General features: G+C 35.6%; 1 non-coding gene across 1 annotated transcript; it reads right to left on the reverse strand.

The window, feature by feature from the left end:
• Positions 1 to 11,193: 11,193 nt before the first annotated feature.
• On the reverse strand, positions 11,194 to 11,300 carry LOC121222833 (small nucleolar RNA R71). Its single transcript, XR_005920204.1, has one exon. It is a non-coding gene; the product is annotated as a small nucleolar RNA R71 (small nucleolar RNA).
• Between the last annotated feature and the right edge of the window lie 2,104 nt (positions 11,301 to 13,404).

Here is a 13,404-nt window from a genome sequence, read left to right on the forward strand (position 1 = left end):
GGCCAACGTGATGGATGTGAAAGTGTATAAATGTGATAAGTCCCGAAGGGCATTTGTGTCAGTACTATATCCGGGTTAAAACCCAGCAGGCTTTATGCGAGAATATTATCACTGATTAATGTCCTTAAGCTTCGTGCTTGTACTATATCCGAGCTCTAAAGACCCGATGACTACGTGTGGGGATTTTGTCCGGGTAAGACCCGATAACTTCGTGTGGAGATTATGTCCGGGTAAGACTTCGTAATAAGAATTGCTTATAAATATATTCAATGCGAAAGGTTAAACAGGTATGTACTTCAAGTTTATATGTGAGCTTGATTTGCACTAAATCATAAGGTAGTTATGTGATGCATACGAAAGCAATCTATGAGACTATTCCTGTGATTATGTGACATCGGATCAGTGTGAGAGGTGATGTGAAATCATACGATATATCTATGTCACATGAGCTCACTTTTATGTGAAAGTTTATTTGCCTATTGTATATGATGAGATGTGCAGATTCGGTAAAGGGATGGTATGCCCGAAGGAAGAGTGAAATAAAAATACGAACAACTATGTTATAATTTGATTGTTATCTGTTGACACTACTTAAAACTTACTAAGCATTGTAATGCTTACTCCGTTTACTCTGTTTCCTCTGTTTTATAGATCTCATTGCGAAGCTACAGGCTCGGGGATCGTCAGCAACTAGTCACACTATCACTATCCACTGTTTGGTACTGCTATGTTTTGGATTGTCTTATGGCATGTATAAGATAGACTAGTGGCGGAAGAATATTTTGGTTAATGTATATAGCCATGCGAAAATGGCTTATATATGTTTGAGCATAATGTTATAATCATTTGGTATGGAATTGGTTAATCACTATCATAATTTGTGCTATTTATGCTAAAAGGGCTAGTTGAATCATGGAAACTATGAAGTAGGTAAAGTCTACCTTAAAGGCAGATGCTGGCAGCAGCAGTGATGTAGATTTGGAAAATCACTAAAAATAGTAGGATTGGAATTAAATAATGAATAAATTATGTAAACGAACCTTAATGAATCTATTTTCATAGGAAAGTAACGAAACGATCATATGGATAGTATGTTAAGAGATATTTAGGTTCTCGTGAGACAGGGCCAGAACGGTTTCTGGACTCCCTGTTCCTACTTCGGAAATTCATTACAAATTAACCAGATATAATTAGGAGTCATGCCATATATGTATAGATTCCTCTCTGAGTCTAGTTTCTATAGAAACAAACGGCATCAGTATTGAAGCTCTGTGCAGGTAGATATCTAAGTTGTAATGCGCAAAGGTCAGTGTAGTCGATCCCTGTAACATGGGAGACTTTGACTAATAAACTGTATTAATTGGCCTGACCAAAAATTCTAGGAAAAAATATGTAGATGGGCATATGAGTCTAGTTTCAGGGAAAAATCACGAAACTTATTTTCGAGTTGTGAAACTCAAGATATGATTTTTAAGGTGACAGTGATGCAGTTAGCCAACTGCCTGGAAAAATTTTAAAATGGACTGCAATAGTAAGCGAATTTAGTCTGTGAACCCCTCGTGTCCGACTCCGGCAACGGTCTCGGGTACGGGGTGTTACAATTTTATTGGTATCAGAGCTACGGTTTAGTCGATTCTAGGACTAACGTAGCACGCGTGAGTCTATTTATACATGCCATAAAGTGATAAAATGATAGTGTGATGATTTTTGGCTATTAAAATGTGTTTGCTGTATTGCAATGAATCTTGATCCCGATCGAGCTGTAGCAAGCTTCTGACTATGAGAATTTGCGATATAACTTCACTTAGATATGCCTAAATTATTAAGTTGATCAGGTACGTATCATGTACTCGTATTTGAATTTCGATTTGGATTGAATTATAAGGGTATAAGTGATGCAATTTTGAAAGAGTGTTATGACTATAAATGTGATTTTTGTATGTGGCTATGGAATTGGAAGTTGAATGGTCGATAAGCATGTTGTGGTTGTATTCAAGTAATGTAAATGACATACTAATGTGTATTGCTATATGTGTATATGTATGTAGAGACGAAATTGTTGAATGTAAAAAGGCAGTGAAGCGTATAGAGTGGTTGGTTTTCAGCACTAAGTGTGCGGGCAATAAGTGTTCACGGTTGTGAGATTGGCACTAAGTGTGCGGGCAATAAGTGTTCACGGTTGTGAGATTGGCACTAAGTGTGCGGGCTTGAAATGCATGGCACTAAGTGTGCGAGTTTAAAGTACATGGCACTAAGTGTGCGTGGTTGATTATTAAGCACTATGTGTGCGAACCCACTATATATATATTTCTATCAATTATTTACATTAAGGGTGCGACCTTACCGAGTCGATTTTGGACAGTGGAAAGGGGTAAGTTCTTGAGTAATAGAGCTTAAATTATGATTTGATTAGATCATGTTTTAAGCAAATCAAAATCATGCTCTTTGTGTGTGGCTATTGGGCCGAAATTGCAAGAATGATAAGTGTCTTGTGTTTGAGTTTTGCTAACGAAAATGAAATACGAATGTGCCATGATTTATTGTTAAATGTGCATGGTTATTTGAATGATGTCCGGGCTAAGTCCCGAAGGCTTTGTGCTAAGTGACCATATCTGGACTAAGATCCGAAGGCATTTGTGCGAGTTACTAATTCCGGGCTAAGCCCGAAGGCATTGGTGCGAGTTACTAAATCCGGGCTAAGTTCCGAAGAGCATTCGTGCTAGTGATATAACCGGGCTAAGTCCCGAAGAGCATTCGTGCTAGTGATGTTTCCGGGCTAAGTTCCGAAGAGCATTCGTGCTAGTGAGGTATCCGAACTAAGTTCCGAAGAGCATTCGTGCTGGTGTTATATCCGGGCTAGGTCCCGAAGAGCAATCATGCTGGTGACGTGTATTCGGGCCTTCGTGCCTAGTAGGCTTCGTGCCGGTAATTTGAGCAAATATTAAGTATTCATTACTATACGAATTCAAATTTAAATGAGATGATATGTTTAAAAGTGTACATACATGATGTTTATAGACTTGGTTAAGCCATATCAACGTGTATTAACGAATGAATAAGAGCACTATGTATGTGAATAATTAGAGGCACTGTGTGTATGCGAATTCCTTTAACCGAGCACTATGAGTGCGAGATCGGTCAGTGGGCACTAAGTGTGTGAAGTGGAATTCATGTAAAACCTCGTTTGGGACGAAGGCATTGATTTGAGATAGTGTGTAAGACCATGTCTGGGACATGGCATCGACTCGATATGTGAGAATATGTAAGACCATATCTAGGATATGGCATTGTAAGAGCTATATGTGCTATTGCTGAATAGACACTATTTTGTTAATCTTGTTCAAGAAATTATTTTGATTAAGTGTCGACATTCGAAAGTTTGAAAGAATTTTTTTTTGAATGTTGATAATTTTGGATATACGAGTTATGCGCTAGAATAAATCTCATGCCAGAGTATTATATTAGGCTTTATGCCTATTCGACTGTATACGGGTAACGTTAACTATGATTGAATGTGCTAAATGAACTAAATGTTCAGGTACGTGAAAGTTGACTTTTCTTTTGGAAATGAAATAAGTTGAATAGTGAGATATGATGGAGTTATTAAGGATATTTATTGGGATGTTTGAGTATATGTGTACTTTTGGTCAGATTACAGCTTATACATGAATGAAAATGTGGGTTACAAATATGTGGGTTGATGATGTGAATTATACATGTTAATATGTGCTTAATATGTGTTTGAAATGCATTTGTGAATTAAATTAAGTGATTATTGCTTATGAAATCAAGAAAATGAGATATATGTGCATACTTGTAGAAATGTTTATGTATTTGTCTTAGTATAAGAAAATGATTTTATGGATCGATGCGAAATCAGTAATGAATTACAATTGCTATCGATGAGCTAATGTTTACATGGATATAATTCAATAAGAGGACGTTATCCTAAACTATGCATCGGTAGAAATTTTCGGGGACGAAAATTTCTTAAGTGGGGGAGAGTTGTGACAGCCCAAAATTGACCCTAGTCGGGAAGTGGTTTCGGGACCGCTAAACCGAGTCATAAAAATAATTAGCTGTCATATTTGATGCTTATTATATGTATATATGCATGTGTGAAAATTTCATATTTGAATTTTGTTTAATTGTAGGTGAATTTTAGTAAATAGGACTTATGTGAGAAAATTTTGAAATGTGATAGGTCAAAGCATAAGGATCTATTAGTGCATGTAAGAAAAAGGGGGGACTTGCATGTCAATTTCCCCCCTAATTAGTAGTGGCCGGCCATGAGCATGAGAGTGGACAAAATGTTATGGGGTGAAACATGTTGGAAACATGTTGTGTTAGTGTGTTATGGGAGAAAGAATATAATAAAGGGTTAGTAATAAAGAAATGAAAAGGGAGGGGTGATAAGAACAAAGTTGTCTCATCCATGTTCTCCCCCCCATTGCCGTGACTTGAGAAGGAAAGAAAAGAAGAAATTGGTTCTTCTTGACCAAAAAAAAAATGATAGAAGGAAGAAATATGTTTTGAGGATTTCGGCAAGATAGCAAGCTAAAATTTGAGGTAAGTGCATTCGGTCATAGAGAAAATTGAATCAAAAGTGGGTTGATCCTTGTCCTCCATTGCCGTAGCCTAAAGGGAGGGAGAAGAAGGTTTGGTTGCCTTGATTTTTGGCTTAGAAGATGGCTAGAATGAGGTATGTATTGAATGATTCTTGAAAATCTATGCATGTTTGAGATGATTAGTTCAAACTCTACTTATCCCATAGATTAAACTTAGAATTTTGAGGTTTGGAAGAGGTAAGTACCTTGAAATTTTTGGAAAATTATGTATAAAGAAGGTGGTTAGTTCAAGTTCTAATCATTCAATGGCTTGTTTATTTTATTAAGTTCGGTTTCAAGGTTTGATCAAATTATGGTTATATTTGACATGGTTGGTTTATTTTGTTATGCTTGTTATATGATAGGTATGATTTGTGTTTGGGTGATGTGTATGTGATATTGATTATATGATTCGAAAATGAGATATGTTAATGATGAAATATAATCGGCCATGGAAGTAGCTCATTTTGGAAGTATGAATTGTGGTATATTTTTTTTGTGGTTGATCATAAAAATTTGGCTTAAGTGAGGTAATTGGTAAAAGATGTGTTTATGATGTAATACATATGTTCTCATAAGCTAAGTTATGTATATGTGATATCTTGCATATTGGTTGTTAAGCTCAAGAGCTTAGAGGATCAAAGTCGGATAGGGGAAAAGAGAAAGTAAACGAATAGTCGTGGATATCTAATCGTCGACCACTTCCGAGGTAAGTTTTAAGTGTTTAAACGTTGAGTAAATTCAATTATAATAGGACATGATGAGTTGATTTAATAAGATAAGATGTGGCCATGATATGTTCTAAGCTCAAATGGTAAGTTCTTAAGTGTTTGAGCTTGGGAATTTAAGGGTAATTTGAAATAGTCTGCTTCGGACAGCAGCAGTAACGTGAATTTAGAAAATCACCATAAATTCATGGACTTGAATTAGAGGCTGCATGAGACATGAAATTAAAGCTTAATGAGTCTAGTTTCTTATAAAAGAAACCGTGTAAGCAAAGGAATTTCCGATAATGAGATACTTAAAGTTGTGTGAGACAGCGCAGAATGACACTGTAATCCTCTGTTCTGTTTTTAGAAAATCATTATAAATTGTAAAAAAATGTTTATAAGATAAAATTTATATGCTTAGACTCCTTAATGAGTCTAGTTTCAAATGAAATCAAATACAACACATTTTGAATTCTGTAAAATGAGAAATTTGATTCGTAGTGAAGAGTGGTCAGATTAGTCAAACAGTGAAACAGGGGAAACTTTAAGAAAAATCTGGTATTGATTGGCCAAACCAAAAATTCTGGAAATTTTATGGATGGAAGATATACGAGTCTATATTCAGGAAAAATTAACGGAAAGTGATTTGGAGTTTTGTAGCTCCAGTTATAAATAATTTAGTGACTATTGCTCAGGAAAAACAGCTTGTGCTGAATTTGAGATTTTGTTGTGAACCTTGATAAACTTGTTTTAGTTGCTCATAAGCTATTGACTAAACCCATACTTGAATTCTAAATCGTGGTATTGTAAGTTTATGAGTATTCGAATATGAAATGATAGTAAGGCCTAATGGCCGATGTGATGAATGTGAAAGTGTATATACGTGATAGGGCCTAATGGCCGATGTGATGAATGTGAAAGTGTATATATGTGATAAGGCCTAATGGCCGATGTGATGAATGTGAAAGTGTATATATATATGTGTGATAAGGCCTAATGGCCGATGTGATGAATGTGAAAGTGTATATATATGTGATAAGGCCTAATGGCCGATGTGATGAATGTGAAAGTGTATATATATATGTGATAAGGCCTAATGGCCGATGTGATGAATGTGAAAGTGTATATACGTGATAGGGCCTAATGGCCGATGTGATGAATGTGAAAGTGTATATATGTGATAAGGCCTAATGGCCGATGTGATGAATGTGAAAGTGTATATATGTGACAGGGCCGAGTGGCCAACGTGATGGATGTGAAAGTGTATAAATGTGATAAGTCCCGAAGGGCATTTGTGTCAGTACTATATCCGGGTTAAAACCCCGCAGGCTTTATGCGAGAATATTATCACTGATTAATGTCCTTAAGCTTCGTGCTTGTACTATATCCGAGCTCTAAAGACCCGATGACTACGTGTGGGGATTTTGTCCGGGTAAGACCCGATAACTTCGTGTGGAGATTATGTCCGGGTAAGACTTCGTAATAAGAATTGCTTATAAATATATTTAATGCGAAAGGTTAAACAGGTATGTACTTCAAGTTTATATGTGAGCTTGATTTGCACTAAATCATAAGGTAGTTATGTGATGCATACGAAAGCAATCTATGAGACTATTCCTGTGATTATGTGACATCGGATCAGTGTGAGAGGTGATGTGAAATCATACGATATATCTATGTCACATGAGCTCACTTTTATGTGAAAGTTTATCTGCCTATTGTATATGATGAGATGTGCATATTCGGTAAAGGGATGGTATGCCCGAAGGAAGAGTGAAATAAAAATACGAACAACTATGTTATAATTTGATTGTTATCTGTTGACACTGCTTAAAACTTACTAAGCATTGTAATGCTTACTCCGTTTACTCTGTTTCCTCTGTTTTATAGATCTCATTGCGAAGCTACAGGCTCGGGGATCGTCAGCAACTAGTCACACTATCACTATCCACTGTTTGGTAATGCTATGTTTTGGATTGTCTTATGGCATGTATAAGATAGACTAGTGGCGGAAGAATATTTTGGTTAATGTATATAGCCATGCGAAAATGGCTTATATATGTTTGAGCATAATGTTATAATCATTTGGTATGGAATTGGTTAATCACTATCATAATTTGTGCTATTTATGCTAAAAGGGCTAGTTGAATCATGGAAACTATGAAGTAGGTAAAGTCTACCTTAAAGGCAGATGCTGGCAGCAGCAGTGATGTAGATTTGGAAAATCACTAAAAATAGTAGGATTGAAATTAAATAATGAATAAATTATGTAAACGAACCTTAATGAGTCTATTTTCATAGGAAAGTAACGAAACGATCATATGGACAGTATGTTAAGAGATATTCAGGTTCTCGTGAGACAGGGCCAGAACGGTTTCTGGACTCCCTGTTCCAACTTTGGAAATTCATTACAAATTAACCAGATATAATTAGGAGTCATGCCATATATGTATAGATTCCTCTCTGAGTCTAGTTTCTATAGAAACAAACGGCATCAGTATTGAAGCTCTGTGCAGGGAGATATCCAAGTCGTAATGCGCAAAGGTCAGTGTAGTCGATCCCTGTAACATGGGAGACTTTGACTAATAAACTGTATTAATTGGCCTGACCAAAAATTCTAGAAAAAAATATGTAGATGTGCATATGAGTCTAGTTTCAGGGAAAAATCACGAAACTGATTTTCGAGTTGTGAAACTCAAGATATGATTTTTAAGGTGACAGTGACGCAGTTAGCCAACTGCCTGGAAAAATTTTAAAATGGACTGCAATAGTAAGCGAATTTAGTCTGTGAACCCCTCGTGTTCGACTCCGGCAACGGTCTCGGGTACGGGGTGTTACATCTAGCGCTAAAGGAGGAAACCATAAGACTATGGATGATGCAGTGTCCCAGGCAATGTTGGGAATTTTTGAATGAGTTTTCGAGACCTTGGTTGAGAGGACCAAAATAGTGCAAGAGAATAAATGCTTGGAGAGCGAAAAGAGGTAAAAGGCTAAGGCGCAAAATAAGAGGAAGTCTAGTCTTATTGATCCGAATTTGCAACCTTTAAAGTGGGTCAAAAAGGACAGACCACAGCAGAATGTTGTAAAAGCTAATACTAGAGGTTCTATTGAACCAGCGAGAAATTTTTGTTTGTAAGTATTGTAATAAGAGCCATTCGAGTGAGTTTTAAAGAAATTTAGAAACATGCCTGAGATGTCGGTCCGTGGAGCATAGATTGTCTACTTCGTCATACTATTTAGATTTAAGATTCGACTCAGAAGAGGAATCAGAGAGTGGTTTGTGCAGCTAGGCGTTGAATGGATCGAGACACATTGAACATCAATGCATGTTCTTTTACAACCCATTATAATTTGGACCTTGTATTGATTAAGGATAGTTGCAAACTAAAAATTATATAGGGTTTTTCTATTATTTTTACCACCTTTTTACTTAATAAATACGTTCATCTTGAGTAATTGTTATTAAAATGAGTGATGGCATGAATTTATAAAGTATGTGAAATTGTGTTTAATTACATGATTTTTGTACATATTTTATATTATTTCATGTTAATTTATTAATATGTGATTTTTCACTATGTAGGAGGACCATTGAAGATGTGATTAATGTGAATGAAACATGGACATGCACAAACCAATTCATGTGGGCACTAAGACCATGCAAATTGGGTCATGACGTTGATAATTTGACCAGTAAAAGATATGCTAAAAGATGGACATGTCTGCTAAATTATTGGACTGAGAAACCATCCAACAAGGGGAAATTAAAGCCCAGTTTCGACACAAGTAGATGGATGCCCAAAAGCAAGCTTTAGGGTATTTAATTGAAGGTCCTTATAGTTGGAAAATAATAAGAAATTAGCCCAACAATTTTGTTGTTGAAACTGTCCACCTTATGGCTATTAATAGCCTTAGTTTGAATTCAAAATGAGGACACTAAGTCATCCCCTTTACCTTGAAATGTGGTCAGCCATGTGTGATAGAAAAAGAAGGAATTCAAATTATATTTTTAGCAAACTCTACCCTGTACCTTCACCTATAAATAACATGCACCTATCACTTCTCAAATCATCCCTCATCCTTCAACACTCATCTCTCATTCATTCTCCCATTCATCATACTTTCTTCCATTTTTCCTATTATTTTCCCTTGCATAGTCATCCGTCTCCTTTCCATTCTTTAGCCAAATAAGGTTTTGTCAAGACCTTTCTTTGGCCGGCCACCTTAGGAAACCCTTAGCAAAAGGAGCATCGAGCAGAACAGAGGAACACATTAGTCAGAAAAGATCCTGAAGGCAACTGGACTGAATTAGAGTTTACTCTTTCCTCTTGTTATGTAATTTACTTATGTTTGTAATGTGTTTATTGTTTTTTACATCAATGATGATATTTTAAATCCTATTTTCTAGGATGATTATGTTAATTCAATAAATTTTATTTGATTCATGTTTAACATGTTTGTGCCTCAACCAATCATGTTTTCAATTAAAATTAAGATCTATTTCATTCATACGTGATTGGGTGCATTTAGATTAGCTGAGTGATCCTAACCAGACGATGGCTAGTAGACGAATAATTGAAAACTGCAATGCTCAATTTAGATCATTAAACCCGACTAAATTAGAGGTTCATAATATCTTTAGTTAGCTCTATTCTCTTGCATAGTTTTTAGGTTTATGTGATTAACTATTGCAAACGTAAATGTCCCTATGACCTCGCATAAATAATAAGAAACACTTTGTTTATATGATCAGTAAAATGCATATTTCACTAAGTAAAAGATTCCAAGATGACTTAATTTGGTTTCCAAACTCATGAAAGATCGACTTGCCATGGAATGTTTTCCCAACATTGTTAAGCATGACGAAAATTAATTGAGTTGATTAATATAATTATCCTAGCCTATTTTATGTTGATTTTTTTGTTGCTAAAGCCATTCATTCATACATTTAGATTATTTTCATTTAGATTAAATTGCATAGGGATCATCTTGCATTTAGATAGTTTAATCTAATCATCCAAAACTCAAAATATTATGTTTTTATACCAAATTGTGAATTTATAACTTTACAATTAATTGATTAACATACATAGTCTCTGTAGAGATGATAACTCATTTTTACATGCTTATTACTTGAACGACTATGTACACTTGCGCATATTCCTCGTTACAAGTTTTTGGCGCTATTACCGAAGATTCTAGCCTTAATCATTCCTTGTGAATTTTTTTTTACAATTTGGTTTTTTATTTTTTATTAAATTTTTAACTGTAATAATTTATTTTTGTATTTTTGTATTTTTTATTTATTTACTCTCAGGTGTTTTATAAGCATAGATCAAATTATTGATCTATTACACGTGGACCCTAAAATCTAGTAGAGTTTTAGACAAAGAAGATGTGAGAGATCTGCTCAAAGACAAGCCGAGATGGACCTTGGAAATCAAAATGATGGACAAGGTAATGGAGTCGAACAAGTGCACAATCCAATCCTTATTGCTGATGATAGGGATCATGCCATCAGACAATACGTTGTGCCACTGTTCAATGAGTTAAACCCGGGAATTATAAGGTTGGATATCGAGGCAGCCCAATTCGAATTGAAACCAGTGATACTTCAAATGCTCCAAACGGTGGGTCAGTTCAATGGTATGCCCATTGAAGATCCACAGTTAGACCTTCGATTATTCATAGAGGTGAGTGATTCATTTAAGTTAGCTACTATGACTGAAGATGCACTGAGGTTAAAACTATTTCCACACTCGTTGCAAGATCGAGCACAAGCATGGCTGAATTCATTGCCGCCAAGTTCAATATCTACTAGGCAAGAATAAGCAGAAAGTTTCTTGGTTAAGTATTTTCCACTGAGTAAGAATGCAAAGTTGCGTAATGAGATAACAACTTTCCAACAGTTGGATAATGAGTCTTTATAGGAGGCGTGGGAAAAATTTAAAGAATTACTTCGTAACTGTCCTCATCATGGGATTCCTCATTGTATCCAATTGGAGACATTTTATAATGGTCTCAATGCACACACAAGATTAATGGTATATCTTTTTCAAATGGTGTGATTTTGTCTAAGTCTTATAACGAGGCTTACGAGATCATCGAGAGCATCACAAGCAACAATTATCAATGGCCGACAAATCGAGTAGTTTTAGGAAGACGAGTAGCTAGACTACATGAAGTGGATGCACTGACTTAACACTCTGTTCAGGTATCTTCTACTTCCTCTATGTTAAAAAATTACAACTAATGGTTTAAATGATTTTGCATCTCAATCACCAAGTCAATATGATGTTGTTTGGTATTCATTTGAGAATTTCCCTTCAAATCTCGAATCAATTTATTATGTAAGGAACTAGTATCAAAATAAAAGTGGACAAGGGCCACAGTCCAACTTCTACAATCCTTAGTAGTGGAATCATCTGAACTTTTCCTGTAGTAACCAAGGAAATGGACCGAAAAATAATCAGATGCAACATTGACCCAACTGAACTGAAAGGTTTAACCAAAAAGCCCTAAACCACCTCAAGCTGCATCATCAAATAGTTTGGAGCACTTGTTGAAACTCAAGCAACAACACTAAAAAATCTAGTGAACCAAATGGGTCAATTAGCTACTGAGCTTCGTAGTAGACCACAATTAGCCTTGCCAAGCGATGCAAAAAATTTGAGAAATTTGGGTAAGGAACATTGCAAGGTAGTCGAGTTACAAAGTGGTAAGTTTTTGGAACCTAAGGAGGTTGTGGTTGAAGATGAGCCTATTGAAAAGATGGGAAGTCAACCAACAGTTGAAGTCCTTACAATAGAAAAATCAGATGCTAAAAATTTGATGAGGTAAACCCTAAACTAGTGAATTCTAAAAAGCTAACACCTACTTTTACAGATTTACCTCTTCAGAAAAGTTGTCAATGTCAACCTAGAGTTCCATATCCTTAAAGACTTTAGTAGAATAAGCAAAAACAAGAGGTACAAGTCAAGAAGTTCTTTGATGTTTTAAAAAAAATTACACATAAACATTCCATTAGTGGAGGTTTTAGAGAAAATGCCCAACTATGTGAAATTTATGAAGGATATTTTGCCCAAGAAGAAATGACTTAGTGAGTGTGAAATTGTTACTTTGATGAAGGAGTGTAGTGCATTCTTACATAACAAGCTACCTCTAAAACTAAAAGACCCTGGAAGTTGTATGATACCCTGCAACATCAATGAATCATATTGTGGTAAAACTTTGTGCGACTTAGGAGCAAGCATCATCTTAAAGCCAAAATCCATTTTCAAGCTGTTGGGAATAGGTGAAGTAAAACCCACTATTGTGACACTTCAACTGGCAGATCGGTCATTAGCATAACCCAAAGGGAAGATCGAGGATGTTTTGGTAAGAGTTGATAAAGTTGATAAATTTATTTTTCCTGTTGATTTCATTGTATTAGATTTTGAAGTAGATAAAGAAGTTTCAATCATCCTTTGGAGACCTTTCCTAGCTACGGGAAGAATGTTGATATTTGTGCAAAAAGGGGAACTCAACATGCGAGTTCAAGACAATTAGGTAACATTTAACATTTTGATGGCAATGAAATTTCCTGATTCAATGGAAAAGTGCTCAGTAATTGAGGAATCAGAAACCTTAGTTTCTATGGAAAGCAATTTTGAAGAAGACCCGTTGGAGAACACTTTAGGGTCTAAACCATCCGAAGATGAAAAAGGCAATGAAAGTTTGGTTTTGGTGGAAGCCAATCCGAGGAGTTATGATCAACCACACGATTTGAACTGCTAGAGTTGAAAGTTTGAGAATTTACACAACCCAAGTTGTCAATCGAGGAACAGCCTAAACTGGAACTAAAGGTACTTTCGTCCCATTTAAAATACATTTATCTTGGTAATAGTTCTACTTTGCCTGTGATTGTTTCAGTAAACTTAACAGAGCGTCAAGAGGAGCAATTGATTGTTGTTTTAAAGAAATTTAAAAAGGCAATTGGTTGGACCATAGCTGACATAGAGGTATAATTTGTATGCATAAAATTATTTTAGTAGAAGGTGTAAAAGGAAAATTTAATGGGCAAAGGAGACTTAACCATATCATAAAAT

The sequence above is a fragment of the Gossypium hirsutum genome, chromosome D10, assembly GCF_007990345.1.
Source record: "Gossypium hirsutum isolate 1008001.06 chromosome D10, Gossypium_hirsutum_v2.1, whole genome shotgun sequence".
NCBI classification, from domain to species: Eukaryota; Viridiplantae; Streptophyta; class Magnoliopsida; order Malvales; family Malvaceae; genus Gossypium; species Gossypium hirsutum.